Here is a 12,452-nt window from a genome sequence, read left to right as displayed (position 1 = left end):
CTTCCTAGAACAAAGAAACTATCTACCCCAAATCTCTGGAAGGCAAAATTCTAGTTGTTGTTGTTTTTTCCCCTGCTTCTAGTAATTGGTGGCTCATTGCACGCCCCTGCCCAATTGAGAAAATGTTATGGGGACAATGCGGGCATTTGAGTTCTTTTTAGCAGAGAGGAGCTAAAAGTACAGCCTCTCTATTTCAATCCTGGATGAGTAGCAGCCCAAATTCAAAGTCCAGATTAGGGACTGCAATGCAGAGTACGGTGAAAGAGAGGCAGGCCGCTCTGAGCTGGAGAGAACATGACTTACACGGCGTCACAGAGAAGGAACCTGAGCACACGCAGTTCAGTCGCCCGGCCAAGGCTCTGCAGCTCAGTTGACAAACGGAACAAGGTTAAGAAGACAGTACGTGGCCTATTTGGGAAGGTGCAGCCGACATCATACGTAGAAAACACTCAATAAATGAAAATAGGGTTTGGAGTCAGGCACAGCTGGTTTAAGCCTTGGCTTCTCTAGGTTTTTGCTCTGTTACCTTGGGCAGTTTAATTAATCTCACTATGCCTCTTTGAGATAATACTATGGATGTCACCTTGCAGTTGTGAGGACTACAAGGTAACATGCTAAGTGCTTAACAAAATATTTGCCATGCCATTTGAGTGCAAACAATTTTGCACTAAAAATTGTACGATTATTTTGTTTAAAATTATCTTAAGTATTATTTGAATTTTTTCTAATATTTAAATTTCACATATTTTTAAAATATTATTTTATTTATTGTAAAGTTTTTTTTTTTTTTTTTAAGCCTTCATTGAATTTGTTATAACTTTGCTTCCTCTCCATGCCTTGGCATTTTGGCCCCAAGGTATGTGAGCTCCCAGTTCTCTGACCAGGGAATGAACCAGCACCCCTTGCCTTGGGAGGTGAAGTCCCAGCCACTCGACCTCCAGGTGAGTCCAGAATTTTATTTTTCTTAACAAGAGAAAGGAAAGAGAATGTGAGTAAATATCCCAAAGCAGTCCTTTTTGGAAATCAAACAAATTAGAGAATTTGCTTCACCTCTTTAGAGAGTGAAATAGGACAAAAGATGGAAAGTGAAAGGAGAGAAAAGAAAGAGGTTAAGGTAGGTCTGTTGGCCTGAAGATAAAGACAGTCTGATTGCAGAAATTAAAAATATTTGCGATGCTGCAGTTATCAGAATCAACACTACAGAAGCCACGCTAACGACGTTCAGGGTAGGAATGAAAAGTTGCAGGTAAACATGCAGGCAAAGCAACAGGAGGGCACAGACCATGGTCGCGTTGGACCCAACAGCTGAGCTCCCCAGTGTCTGGGCTGCACACATGGGGTCCCCAGGGGACCCCCAGCCAGGGACGCTGCCCTCGGCCGGGTCAGACTTCCCAGACCAGGGGCTGCAGGCGCACCAGCGCACAGCCAACACCCCCCCCCCAGTCCCAGGCCCACCTTTGTCCGTGTCTCCTCCTGTCACTGGCTGTCTGCATCTGCATCCAGCCCCCCAGGATTTGGGGGGTGTCCTGCTCTTCCCGCTTACAGGCTTAGGTGAAGCGTCCATGCTGGGAGAGGGCACCTGGTTTCCCTGGCAGCTGCCTTGGCAGAGTTGGGGGCAGGGGCTGGACAACAGAGACCAGCAGTGCAGAAAAGGGAGTATCCCTGGGGAAGGAGCAAGCAGGCCAGTGTGACCACAGACTCGGCAGACAAGGGCCTTGCACCCCACCCCTTCTCTAGTGGCGTGTCCTAAGACCGGCGGTGCCTGGAGCCCCAAATGCCAGCGCTGCTTTGTGACGATGGCACAACCTCGAATTTGCCGTTCCTCCCTCTTTGCTTCGCCCGCATTCTTCTGTCATCCTTGCTGTCCTGGGATTCCACTCCAGAGGGTAGCTGTGAGGTTTTGCTCATGTTGTGCGTTCCAGGGAATTCAGACTAGGGTAGTGATCCAAATGTGATAGACACTGGATATTCGATACGGATATTGAGCTCCGTGAATTTGAAAATAAGCGAGTTAACTGATAATGAACATTTAAGAGAAGAGACCTTTCAAGGAAGTACCATGATCTAGACAGTGAATACAGAATGATAAATACTGAGATTTGTCCTGCTAAGATTACTGAATTTAAACTTTCAAACTGAACTGTTAAAGAAACTGAAAGAATTCTACAAATATGCAATAAGAATAAACAGGGCACCATTTTTTGTGACAAGCAAAAAAAAAGAAAAAATTAAAGACAGATTTCTCAATGACATAAGATTCCAATAGAAAATGAAGCAATCGAATGTTTCCAAAATTTTGACAGAAGAAGAAATGCTAACCTCAAAATGGTATACTCAATAAGCTGTTATTTACATTAGAAGTCAGCTGAAGGACATTCTAAATATGCAAAGAAGGCTGATGTACCTTTATGTAAATACACTTGAGGATATAATCTAACTCAGCAAGAGATGATGTCCTGGATCAAAGACTTAAATAAAATCTTAAAACCTTTTATTATCTTGGAACGGAAACACTTTCTTTCCCATGACCTAATAGCCAGAAAAATGAAGGAGAAAAACTAAAGATATTTGCAAGCTAATAAATACAAAGAAAACAAAAATATAATTACAAAATATGACACAAAATCTTAATAGCCTGTTACATAAGTTTTAAAATCAATAAGAAATGAAAAAATAAAAATAAAATCAATAAGAAATGACATTGAATTGAAAAATGGGCCAAGTACATAAAAGGGCAATTCATTAAAGAAAATTTCAAACTTGTATATTGTGTGTGTGTGTGTGTGTGTGTGTGTAGGTAGGTAGGTGGATTGATGAATGAAAGATGAATGTTTATTCTTACCCATAATGAAAAATGAAAACATGCAAATTTAAAGAATATGGTATTGCTTTTTATCTACCATACTCCCCAAATTGAAAAAGATAAGCAATACCCAGTGTTCCAAAGGGACGTGACTTATTCAGAGGCCACTTTAGCAGCAGATGTTGGCATTTTAAATGTGTCTACCTGTTCATCAGTTTTACCGCTTCTAGAGCTTCATCATTACAAGCAATTGGCCAAATGTACAAAAATACATATTGCAGAATTTTTCCTATCAACACAATATTGAATGATCAAAACGCCCATTAGCAGAGGGCGATTTAAGTTGTGATACACTTGTGCAGTTGTGAACAATGCAGACCTTAAACGCAATGGTATATTTCAACACTGACAGACGTAGAAAGCTATCCATGCCTGTGTGAACTGATTAAATGGATTTCAGAATCTGAATTGTGTAATTACATTTATGGACTTCCCAGGTGGTGCGAGTGGTAAAGAATTCACTTGCCAGTGCAGGGGACATAAGAGACAAGGGTTTGATCCCTGGGTTGGAAAGATCCCCTGGAGGAGGGTATAGCAGCCCACTCCAGTTTTCTTGCCTGGAGAACCCCATGGACAGAGATGCCCTGAGGGTTACAGTTCATAGGGTTGCAAACAGATGGACACAACTGAAGCAACTTAGCATGTTCTTACCACATTTATATAGAAATATTCATGCATGCATGTGTGTCTGTGCTCCCATCCACATCACATAGATGTCTGAAAATGTTGAGAGATTACTGATCAGTGGTAAGTTTACGGTTTTATATATATATATGTATATATAATATGTATATATATATTTTGCTTTTAGGAGCGTTTTTTTTTTGCAGACATTTTCTAAATGTCTGATTTTTAAATTTACAGTAAGTGAATAAAGGTGTCTTTTTTAAAAAAAAAAGACATTGAAAAAATCTTAAACCAATGGATATTTACTTTCAACCAATATTGTAGAGTTCCTGGGAAGTTTTACTATTAAGTAAAGCTTAACTATTAAGTGTAGCTTTACTATTAAGTCGGACACCTCAGTCATACCTATTTACGGAGACAAATAGATGACACAAGTTGGAACAAACCTGCTGTTCCTTCACAGCTCGTCGTAGCAAGAGGCTCAGTCCCCATCACTCAACTCTGGCAGAGGCTTAAAGACGGAAGAGAACAAAGGCTGTTTATTTGAAAGCGGAGGCTTCAGGGGTGCCCCTCTGGGGGGCTGATGGTCTGCAAAAGCTGGAGGGAGGCTGACTAGAATGGGGGCATCTTATCTGATTTGAGAGCATATTTGATTTTTTCTGTTGGTTATGCAGTGAATGTGGAGGTTAAAAAAAAAAAAAAAAAAGACAGAGAAATTGGCAGTCATTGACCAAGTCCTGACCGTTCTGCACCAATTGTTGCAGAAATTGGCTTCCTGGGCTGGCTGCTGCAGAGGTACGGGTCTGCATTGTCCTATTTGGTCTGGTTCTTGCTGGTCTGTATCTTTCATCTCTCAATGGATTTCAATTAGTCTACATTATTGACCACACTATTTCGAAAGGACATAGAAAATTTCCCTTGCAGTCAGCCCTACTAGCATCGAGAAGAGCTTAGTGATATACTTGGGATAACATCGAATCTACAAATCTCTCATCAACACACGATCTCTCTGTTCACTGTTCAGTCATACCTGACCCTTTGCGACCCCATAGACTGTAAGCTTCTCTGTCCATGGGATTCTCCAGACAAGAATGCTAGAGGGGGTTGCCGTGCCCTTCTCCAGGGGATCTTCCTGACACAGGAATCAAACCCACGTCTCCTGGGTCTCCTGCATTGCAGGCAGATTCTTTACCGTCTGAGTCACCAGGGAAGCCTCAACAAACAATATCTGCTTCCAAATCTTCCCCAACTTAATTTGTAAGTGTGAGTTATATACCCCATTTCCTATGCAACGTGAAACTGAAATGCTTGGTACGTTCTGCAGCAGCTGGCTGCCATTTATGGAGCAGGCAGAGATGGAGCACTGTGTTAGGTGCCTAACGTAAATTATCTCACTTCCCTCTCCCTACAACTTTATTGTCCTGTCACTGTGAGTTCCATTTGACAGATGAGGAAACTGAGGCTTAGAGAAGTCCAGGGTCGTGTCCACAGTCAGGAAGCTTATCAAGTGGAATGCTGTCTGAGTGCATATAGGTCCAAGTCAAAGTCTGTGCTTCTAAATCTCAAAGAACAGGAGACCTCTCAGCATTGACTTGGCCATGCACAGCCTGGGTCACCAAAGCCCAGAAGAGCCTGGGCACAGAACACAGTGCGCTGATTCTGAGCTGCAGATTTTGTTTCTTAAAGGCTATAAAAGCACCTTCATCCATAATTCTTTGATGTACCTGGAGGGTTTCCATCATGGTGGCAGGAAGCAGGATTCTAGCTAATGTCATCCTTTGGCAGTGACCATAATTCACTCCGGTAATCACTGACCCACTTGCCCAAGGATGTGAGAAGGCCCATCATGGACAGGAAGACAAGAGTTACACACCTCCTGCAGGCTGTCTTCGCCAGTATAACTTTTAGCAGTTTTACTGCTGTAGAAGGAAATACTCTATCTCTTGCTTATTTACAGATAAGTTACTTTCTGATAGCAGGTCTGTGTTAAGTGCAACGGCAGCTTCTTCATAATTTCTGAATCTTCTGATTGAACTGGATACAGTCATTTTCTAATTGCCTCTTTGCTCTCTCCCATCAGAACATGTTTCATCACGGGAAACCTGTCTTGGAAATTTCAAATGCATCTTCATTTCCTTCCACTGTGCCCTCTTTGCACAACTGTCTACCCCATTTCTCCTCTACTCCAGCTGGAGCCAGCTTTTCTTCCCCAGTCTGTGCCTTTCAAAAAAAGAGGCTGCACACTCCAGGGAGAAGGAGGCTTCCTTAGTCTGAGGGCTTCAGCAGCTTCATGGAGGAGGCCCCTCCATTGCTGGAGTCAGACCACCCGGGTCCCCGTCTTGGCTCTAGTGTTCACGAGCTATGTGACCCTGGGCAGGTGACTTAACCTTTCTGCCCCTAAAGCCTTATCTGTAAAATAAGCCAGTAAGAACTCCTACCTTAGAAGCATTTTACTTCATTTTTAAAGAAGTTATGGGAATTGAATGAGCTCATACATGTAAACTTTTCAACCGGTGCCTGGCGTATAGTAAGACTCCAATAACTGAATTTTCACTCTACATTTAAGCCTTAAAATCAGTCTGTCTTCCTTGCAGACTGCCAGTAACCTCTGGTCTGTATCTTACTCCTTGTCAGAGCTCCAGTCTGGAGATAAATGGCTATTTCCCACAGCAATGGCAGTCACCTGTACCTTCTGTATCGACTGTGGTCCCTGTTAGCCTCCTGGTGTTCCTACCCTTGTGCTAACCTTCCTCTTGAGTGCAGGCAGGACCTGTGACTTGCTTTTAATCACTATAATAAGGCAAAGGTGAGGGATGTCACTTTCATGATGGTGGGACATAAGACTGTCGTGTCCATCTGCGGCAGAATTCTCCGCCTTGCTGGTTTGGATGAAGCTGGCAGCCATGAATAGCTCAGTGGTAAAGAACCTGCCTGCCAGTGCAGAAGATGTGCATGTACTTGGATTCCATCCCTGGGTCAGGAAGACCCCCTGGAGGAGGGCATGACAACCCACTCAAGCATTCTTGCGTAGAGAACCCCATGGACAGAGGAGCCTGGTGGGCTACAGTCCATGGGGTCCCATAGATGGATATGACTCAAGAGATTTTGCATGCACATGCACGCATGTAGCAAAGACTGAGGGTAGCCTCTAGAAGCTGAGAACAATCTCTTGTCAGCAGCCAGAATGAAACCAAGGCATTTGGGCCCCCAGCCACAAAGAGCTGAATTCTGCCAACAACTACGTGAGTTTGGAGACGGGTTCTTCCCCTCTTGGACCTTAGGTGTGGTCACAGCCTTGGTGACACCTGTGTTGCCATCTTCTGAGGCCCTCCGTTAGAGGCCACAGCTCTGTCTGGCCTCCTGACCGTCACAAGCTGGCAAGCATGTGTTGTATGAACCACTAAGTATCTGGTGATCTTTTCGTGGAGCAACAGAAAACCAGTGCACTGTTGGTTCATCAGGGTTCTCCAGAGAAACAGAAAGTACGGGATGTATATGGAGAGAGAGGGGAAGAGTGGGGAAGGGAGAGAAGTGAGAGAGGCTGCACACAGCTGGCTCATGCAGTGGAGAAGTTGAGACGTTCAGACACCGGCGGGCTGACAGTACAGGTCCAGGCTGAGTGGCGAGCAGAGGCCGGTGTCCCAGCTCAAAGACCGTGGGGCAGAGGGAGCCTTGCACGGCGCTCGGGCCTTCAGCGGGCTGGCTGACGCTCACCGCGCCTGGGAGGGCAACCTGCTTTCCTCAGTCTGCAGATTCAAATGCTAACCTCACCCAGAAACCTGGACACACCTAGAAAAATGTTTCACCAAATATCGAGGCTCCCCAAGGGCCGGTCAAATGACACATAAAATTTGCTGTCACAAAAATCAGACAGAGAAAGACAAATATCCTATGATATCACTTACATGTAGAATCTAAAAAGAATGAGACAAATGAACTTATTTACGGAACAGATATTGACTCACAGACTTAGAGAACGAACTAATGGTTACTGAGGAGGAGGGGTAGGAGAGGGACAGATTGGGAGTTTAGGACTGACAAGTCCACATCGCTATATTTAAAACAGATAACCAACAAGGACTTACTGTCTAGCACAGGACACTCTGCTCAGTATTCAGTAATAGCCTAAATGGGGAAAGAATGTGAAAAGAATAGATACACTTATATGTATAAGTGAATCACTTTGCTGTAAACTTGAAACTAACAGAACACTATAAATGAACCATACTCCAATGTAAAAAATTTTTTTTTTCAAAATTAACCATCACATACACCTTCTCTGGTTTCTGATTTCTTCTATTCATGCCTGACACCATTTGCTGTTGTTCAGTCACTACGTCATGTCCGACTCTTTGCAACTCAAAGACTCTTGAGAGTCCCTTGGACTGCAAGGAGATCCAACCAGTCCATTCTAAAGGAGATCAATCCTGGGTGTTCATTGGAAGGACTGATGCTAAAGCTGAAACTCCAATACTTTGGCCACCTCATGCGACGAGTTGACTCACTGGAAAAGACTCTAATGCTGGGAAAGGTTGGGGGCGGGAGGAGAAGGGGACGACAGAGAATGAGATGGCTGGATGGCATCACCGACTCTGTGGACATGAGTTTGAGTGAACTCCGGGAGCTGGTGATGGACAGGGAGGCCTGGCACACTGTGATTCATGGGGTCGCGGAGAGTTGGACACGATTGAGCGACTGAACTGAACTGAACTGAACTGAACAACAGCAAACCAGGCTTCCCTATCCTCCACCCTCTCCCAGAGTTTGCACAAACTGATCTCCATTGAGTGAGTGATGCCATCCAACCATCTCATCCTCTGTCGTCCCCTTCTCCTCCTGCCCTCAATCTTTCCCAGCATCAGGGTCTTTTCCAGTGAGTCAGCTCTTCGCATCAGGTGGCCAAAGTATTGGAGTTTCAGCTTCAATATTAGCCCTTCCAGCGAATACTCAGGGATGATTCCCTTTAGTATTGACTGGTTGGATCTCCTTGAAGCCCAAGGGACACTCAAGAGCCTTCTCCAGCACCACAGTTTGGAAGCATCAGCTCTCCAAGGCTCAGACTCCTTTGTGGTCCAACTGACCCCATAACTGTGGGCAATTGGACATCAGAGACCACAGGGCACCTTCTCTGGAGTTAGGCCAACCTGCCATTTGCCAGATATTTGATCTTGACCCCATATGAGCAAACCACTGGGTCTCCCTGAGCTTCAGTTTCCTTGTCTGTCTGTGGAGACAAGAACAACCCAGAGTCCTCTTCCAGGGCTGTGGGGAGTGTAGACGGAGCAGTGTATAGAAAGTACTTAGAGCAGAGCCCCAAGCCTGGTGTACGGGGATTTGAATGTCATGGCAGAGAAGACTGTAACCACACGTTGAGTCCCACTGACACCCACTTAGCAAAGATGGCTTTAGGTGTGCTTTTTTTAAAAAAATATTTTCTCCATCGTGGGCATTGATTGTCGATGGGCAGAGATTAGCCAAGAAGACATCAGCCAAAGGCCCAGCCTAGGCCTCAGCATCACACCATGGAAGGCAGAGGTCGGAGGCAGAAAGCCCAGCAGCTGGACAGTGCCTGCAGGGCCTGGTCTGGGACCCTCAAGAAGGTGTACTTCCATCTGCATGACTGGATTCATCCATCACAGTTTGTGCCACAGGAAAGAGGTCCTGCCAGCCTTCTCACTGTTTGTAGGGCAAGCAGGAGAATGGATTAATTAGCTGGGAGAAAATAGCCTGAGCTGAACTGTCAGCTGCTGCAGACAGTGTCTGTAGCTGTGAAACTAAAAGATGCTTGCTCCTTGGAAGGAAAGCTACGACAAATTTAGGTGTGCTTGCATGCTTAGCCGCTCAGTCATGCCCAGCTCTTCGTGACCCCACGGACTGTATCCTCCCAGGCTCTGTCCATGGGATTTCCCAGGCAACAATACTAGAGGGGGTAGCTATTCCCTTCTCCAGGGGATCTTCCCAGTCCAGGGATCAAATCTGCCTCTCCTGCATTGCAGGTGGAATCTCTACTATCTGAGCCACCGGGAAAACCAATAACAAACCTCAACAACATATTAAAAAATAGAGCCATCACTTTGCTGACAAATGCTCATATAGTCAAAGCTACGGTTGCTCCAGTAATCATGTCCAGATGTGAGAACTGAACCATAAGGAAGCCGTTTATCGCCAAAGAATCGACGTTTTGAATTGTGCTGCTGAAGAAGACTCTTGAGAGTCCCTTGGACAGCAAGGAGATCAAACCAGTCAATCCTAAAGGAAATCAGCCCTGAAAATATTATTTGGAAGGACTGTTGCTAAAGCTGAAGCTCCAATCCTTAGGCCACCTGATGTGAAGAGGCAACTCACTGGAAAAGACCCTGATGCTGGGAAAGATTGAAGGCAAAATGAGAAGGGGAGATGCAGAGAATGAGATGGTTAGGATCACCGACTCAATGGAGATGAATTTGAGCAAACCCTGGGAGAGAGTAGATGAGAGAGACGTGTGGCATGCCACATGGGGTCACAAAGGGTCAGACATGACTGAGTGACTGAACAGCAACAAGCAACAACAGGAAAGGTGCATATCCTGGCTTGGGTGTGGGACTGTTGAGAGGATGTTCAGCCCTCATGAAGTAGAAGAAATATACACTGCAGAGTCATCCTAGGCAGTCAAAGGGGAGCTGTCCAGCACCGAGGAGATGGTCTATCCTCCATAGAAGAGAATCAAAGCACTACTTGGAGAAGGAAATGGCAACCCACTCCAGTGTTCTTGCCTGGAGAATCCCAGGGACGGGGGAGCCTGGGCTGCCGTCTATGGGGTCACACAGAGTCGGACACGACTGAAGTGACTTAGTAGCTTAGCAGTCTTCCCTTAACGGGGGAACCTGCCTCTGCACTTAGCATGTGAGTCTTTTTGAATATTAGCAGAAAGAAACACACCTGGAGGGGGAGTTGTCTGAGGACCAAAAGGAGATGAGAATATTGAGTGTAGAAATGGGACTTTGATGTCAGACTGCTCTATTCTGGGTCTTACTGCATGAGGGAAATGAAATTCAATTGTTTTCAGATTTTCCTTCCCTAAATTGTTGATTCTTCTGTGACAGCTCAAAAATGAATGAGTCTGAGTGTTTGGAGTGGAAATTTTGTAGCAGACATCCTTGTTTGTTTTTTAATGCTTCTGCATTAGAAATAAATCACCACCAGAAGAAAAATGAGAAGAGCATCTCGAAAATTCAAGTGTGTGTGTGAGTCAAAAGCTTAATTCTTGTATTTTTTTTTTGCTTGAGTTTCTAACAAAAAATTTACACACTCGTGCATCCCTCCCTCAAAATTTGGGATGTTTCCATGGGAATCTCAATAAACGTTTCACATTCCTACATGAGAGAGAATGCAGTGAAATAGAATTTCACCTTTAAGGCGAGTTTTAGTTGATGGGACCCTTTCCCTGATTACCTGCGTCTCGGAATTGGGGGGTTTTACTACTCATTCTGCATGATGCCTTTCCTGATGACAGTGTCAGAAATTGTGCCCCTCCTCCTAGTAGAGAAGGGACAACAGAGGACGCGATGGTTGGATGGCATCACTGACTCAATGGATGTGAGTTGGAGCAAACTCTGGGAGCTAGTGAAGGACAGGGAAGCCTGACGTGCTGCAGTCCTTGGGGTCACAAAGGGTCAGACGTGACTATCGACTGAACAACAGCAGCCTATTTCTCTGTCCTTCCTCTCCCACTTCCTCGCTGTTTCTCCTTATCACTGAACCCTCATCTTCGTGTAATACACATAATCTTTTACTCCTGTAAAAGACCAGTGAGAGCAAGACTTTGGTCAGTTTTCTTAGCTAATGCATTCCCACTGCCTGGAACACTGTCCCTGGAATACAGCAGATGCTAAATAAATATTTATCAAGTGAGTAAATTGGCAAATGAATGGACAATCCGGTAAGGGAGGTAATATTAGTCCTATTTCACAGATGTTGAAACTTGGGCTCAATAGGATTCTAGAAGCTTGAGCAAGGTCGTGCAGCTGAGTAGTCAGTGACGCTGAATCCAGGCACGGTGTGTGTGTGGCCTGGGAGTCTTCAGGATCCTGCATCCCCAGGCTCCACTTCGCGGTCAGCTTCTCACCAGCCTACTCCCCCTCAGGTGCTCACGGCATTCAGTGTCACAGGAAAGGGGACTCCTTCCAGGGCCCCAGAGAGGGCTCTTGTCTAACACTCAGAAATGAATTGTCTGAGGAGACACACGTGGGGACAGAGCAAGAGACTATTGGGAAGGAGCGCCCGCGTGGAGAGCATCAGGGTGAGGGACCCAGGAAGGCGGCTCTGCCACGTGGCTTGCAGCCTTAGGTTTTATGGTGATGGAATTAGTTTCTGGGTTGTCTTTGGTCAATCAGTCTGACTCAGGGTCCTTCCCAGTTGCAAACTCATTGCTCAGCCAAGAGTGATGCCAGTGAGAAGGATTCTGGGCGGTGGTAGGACACCTGGCATCTCCTTTTGACCTTTCCTGCTTTAGTTCCGTGTTTCTTATGAGGACCTCTTGTTGTAAAATAATTCACACAAATGGTTACTATGGTGCCTGGTCACGTGGGGGTTTCAGTCAGTGTGTTCCCCTAACATCAGGGCTCTTTTCCTCCCCCTTCAATAAATTCTTTCTTGAAAGCCGATCGCTGAAGAATTGATGCTTTTGAACTGTGGTGCTGGAGAAGACTCTTGAGAGTCCCTTGGACTGCAAGGAGATCCAACCAGTCCATTCTAAAGGAGATCAGTCCTGGGTGTTCATTGGAAGGACTGATGCTACAGCTGAAACTGCAATACTTTGGCCACCTCATGCAACGAGTTGACTCACTGGAAAAGACTCTGATGCTGGGAGGGATTGGGGGCGGGAGGAGAAGGGGACGACCGAGAATGAGATGGCTGGATGGCATCACCAACTTGATGGACATGAGTTTGAGTGAACTCCGGGAGTTGGTGATGGACAGGGAGG

This window comes from Moschus berezovskii, chromosome 12, assembly GCF_049115385.1.
Source record: "Moschus berezovskii isolate FMDL1 chromosome 12, NW_MosBer_1.0, whole genome shotgun sequence".
NCBI lineage: Eukaryota > Metazoa > Chordata > Mammalia > Artiodactyla > Moschidae > Moschus > Moschus berezovskii.
The sequence above is the reverse complement of the archived record's forward strand: the minus strand, read 5'-3'. Positions refer to the sequence as shown.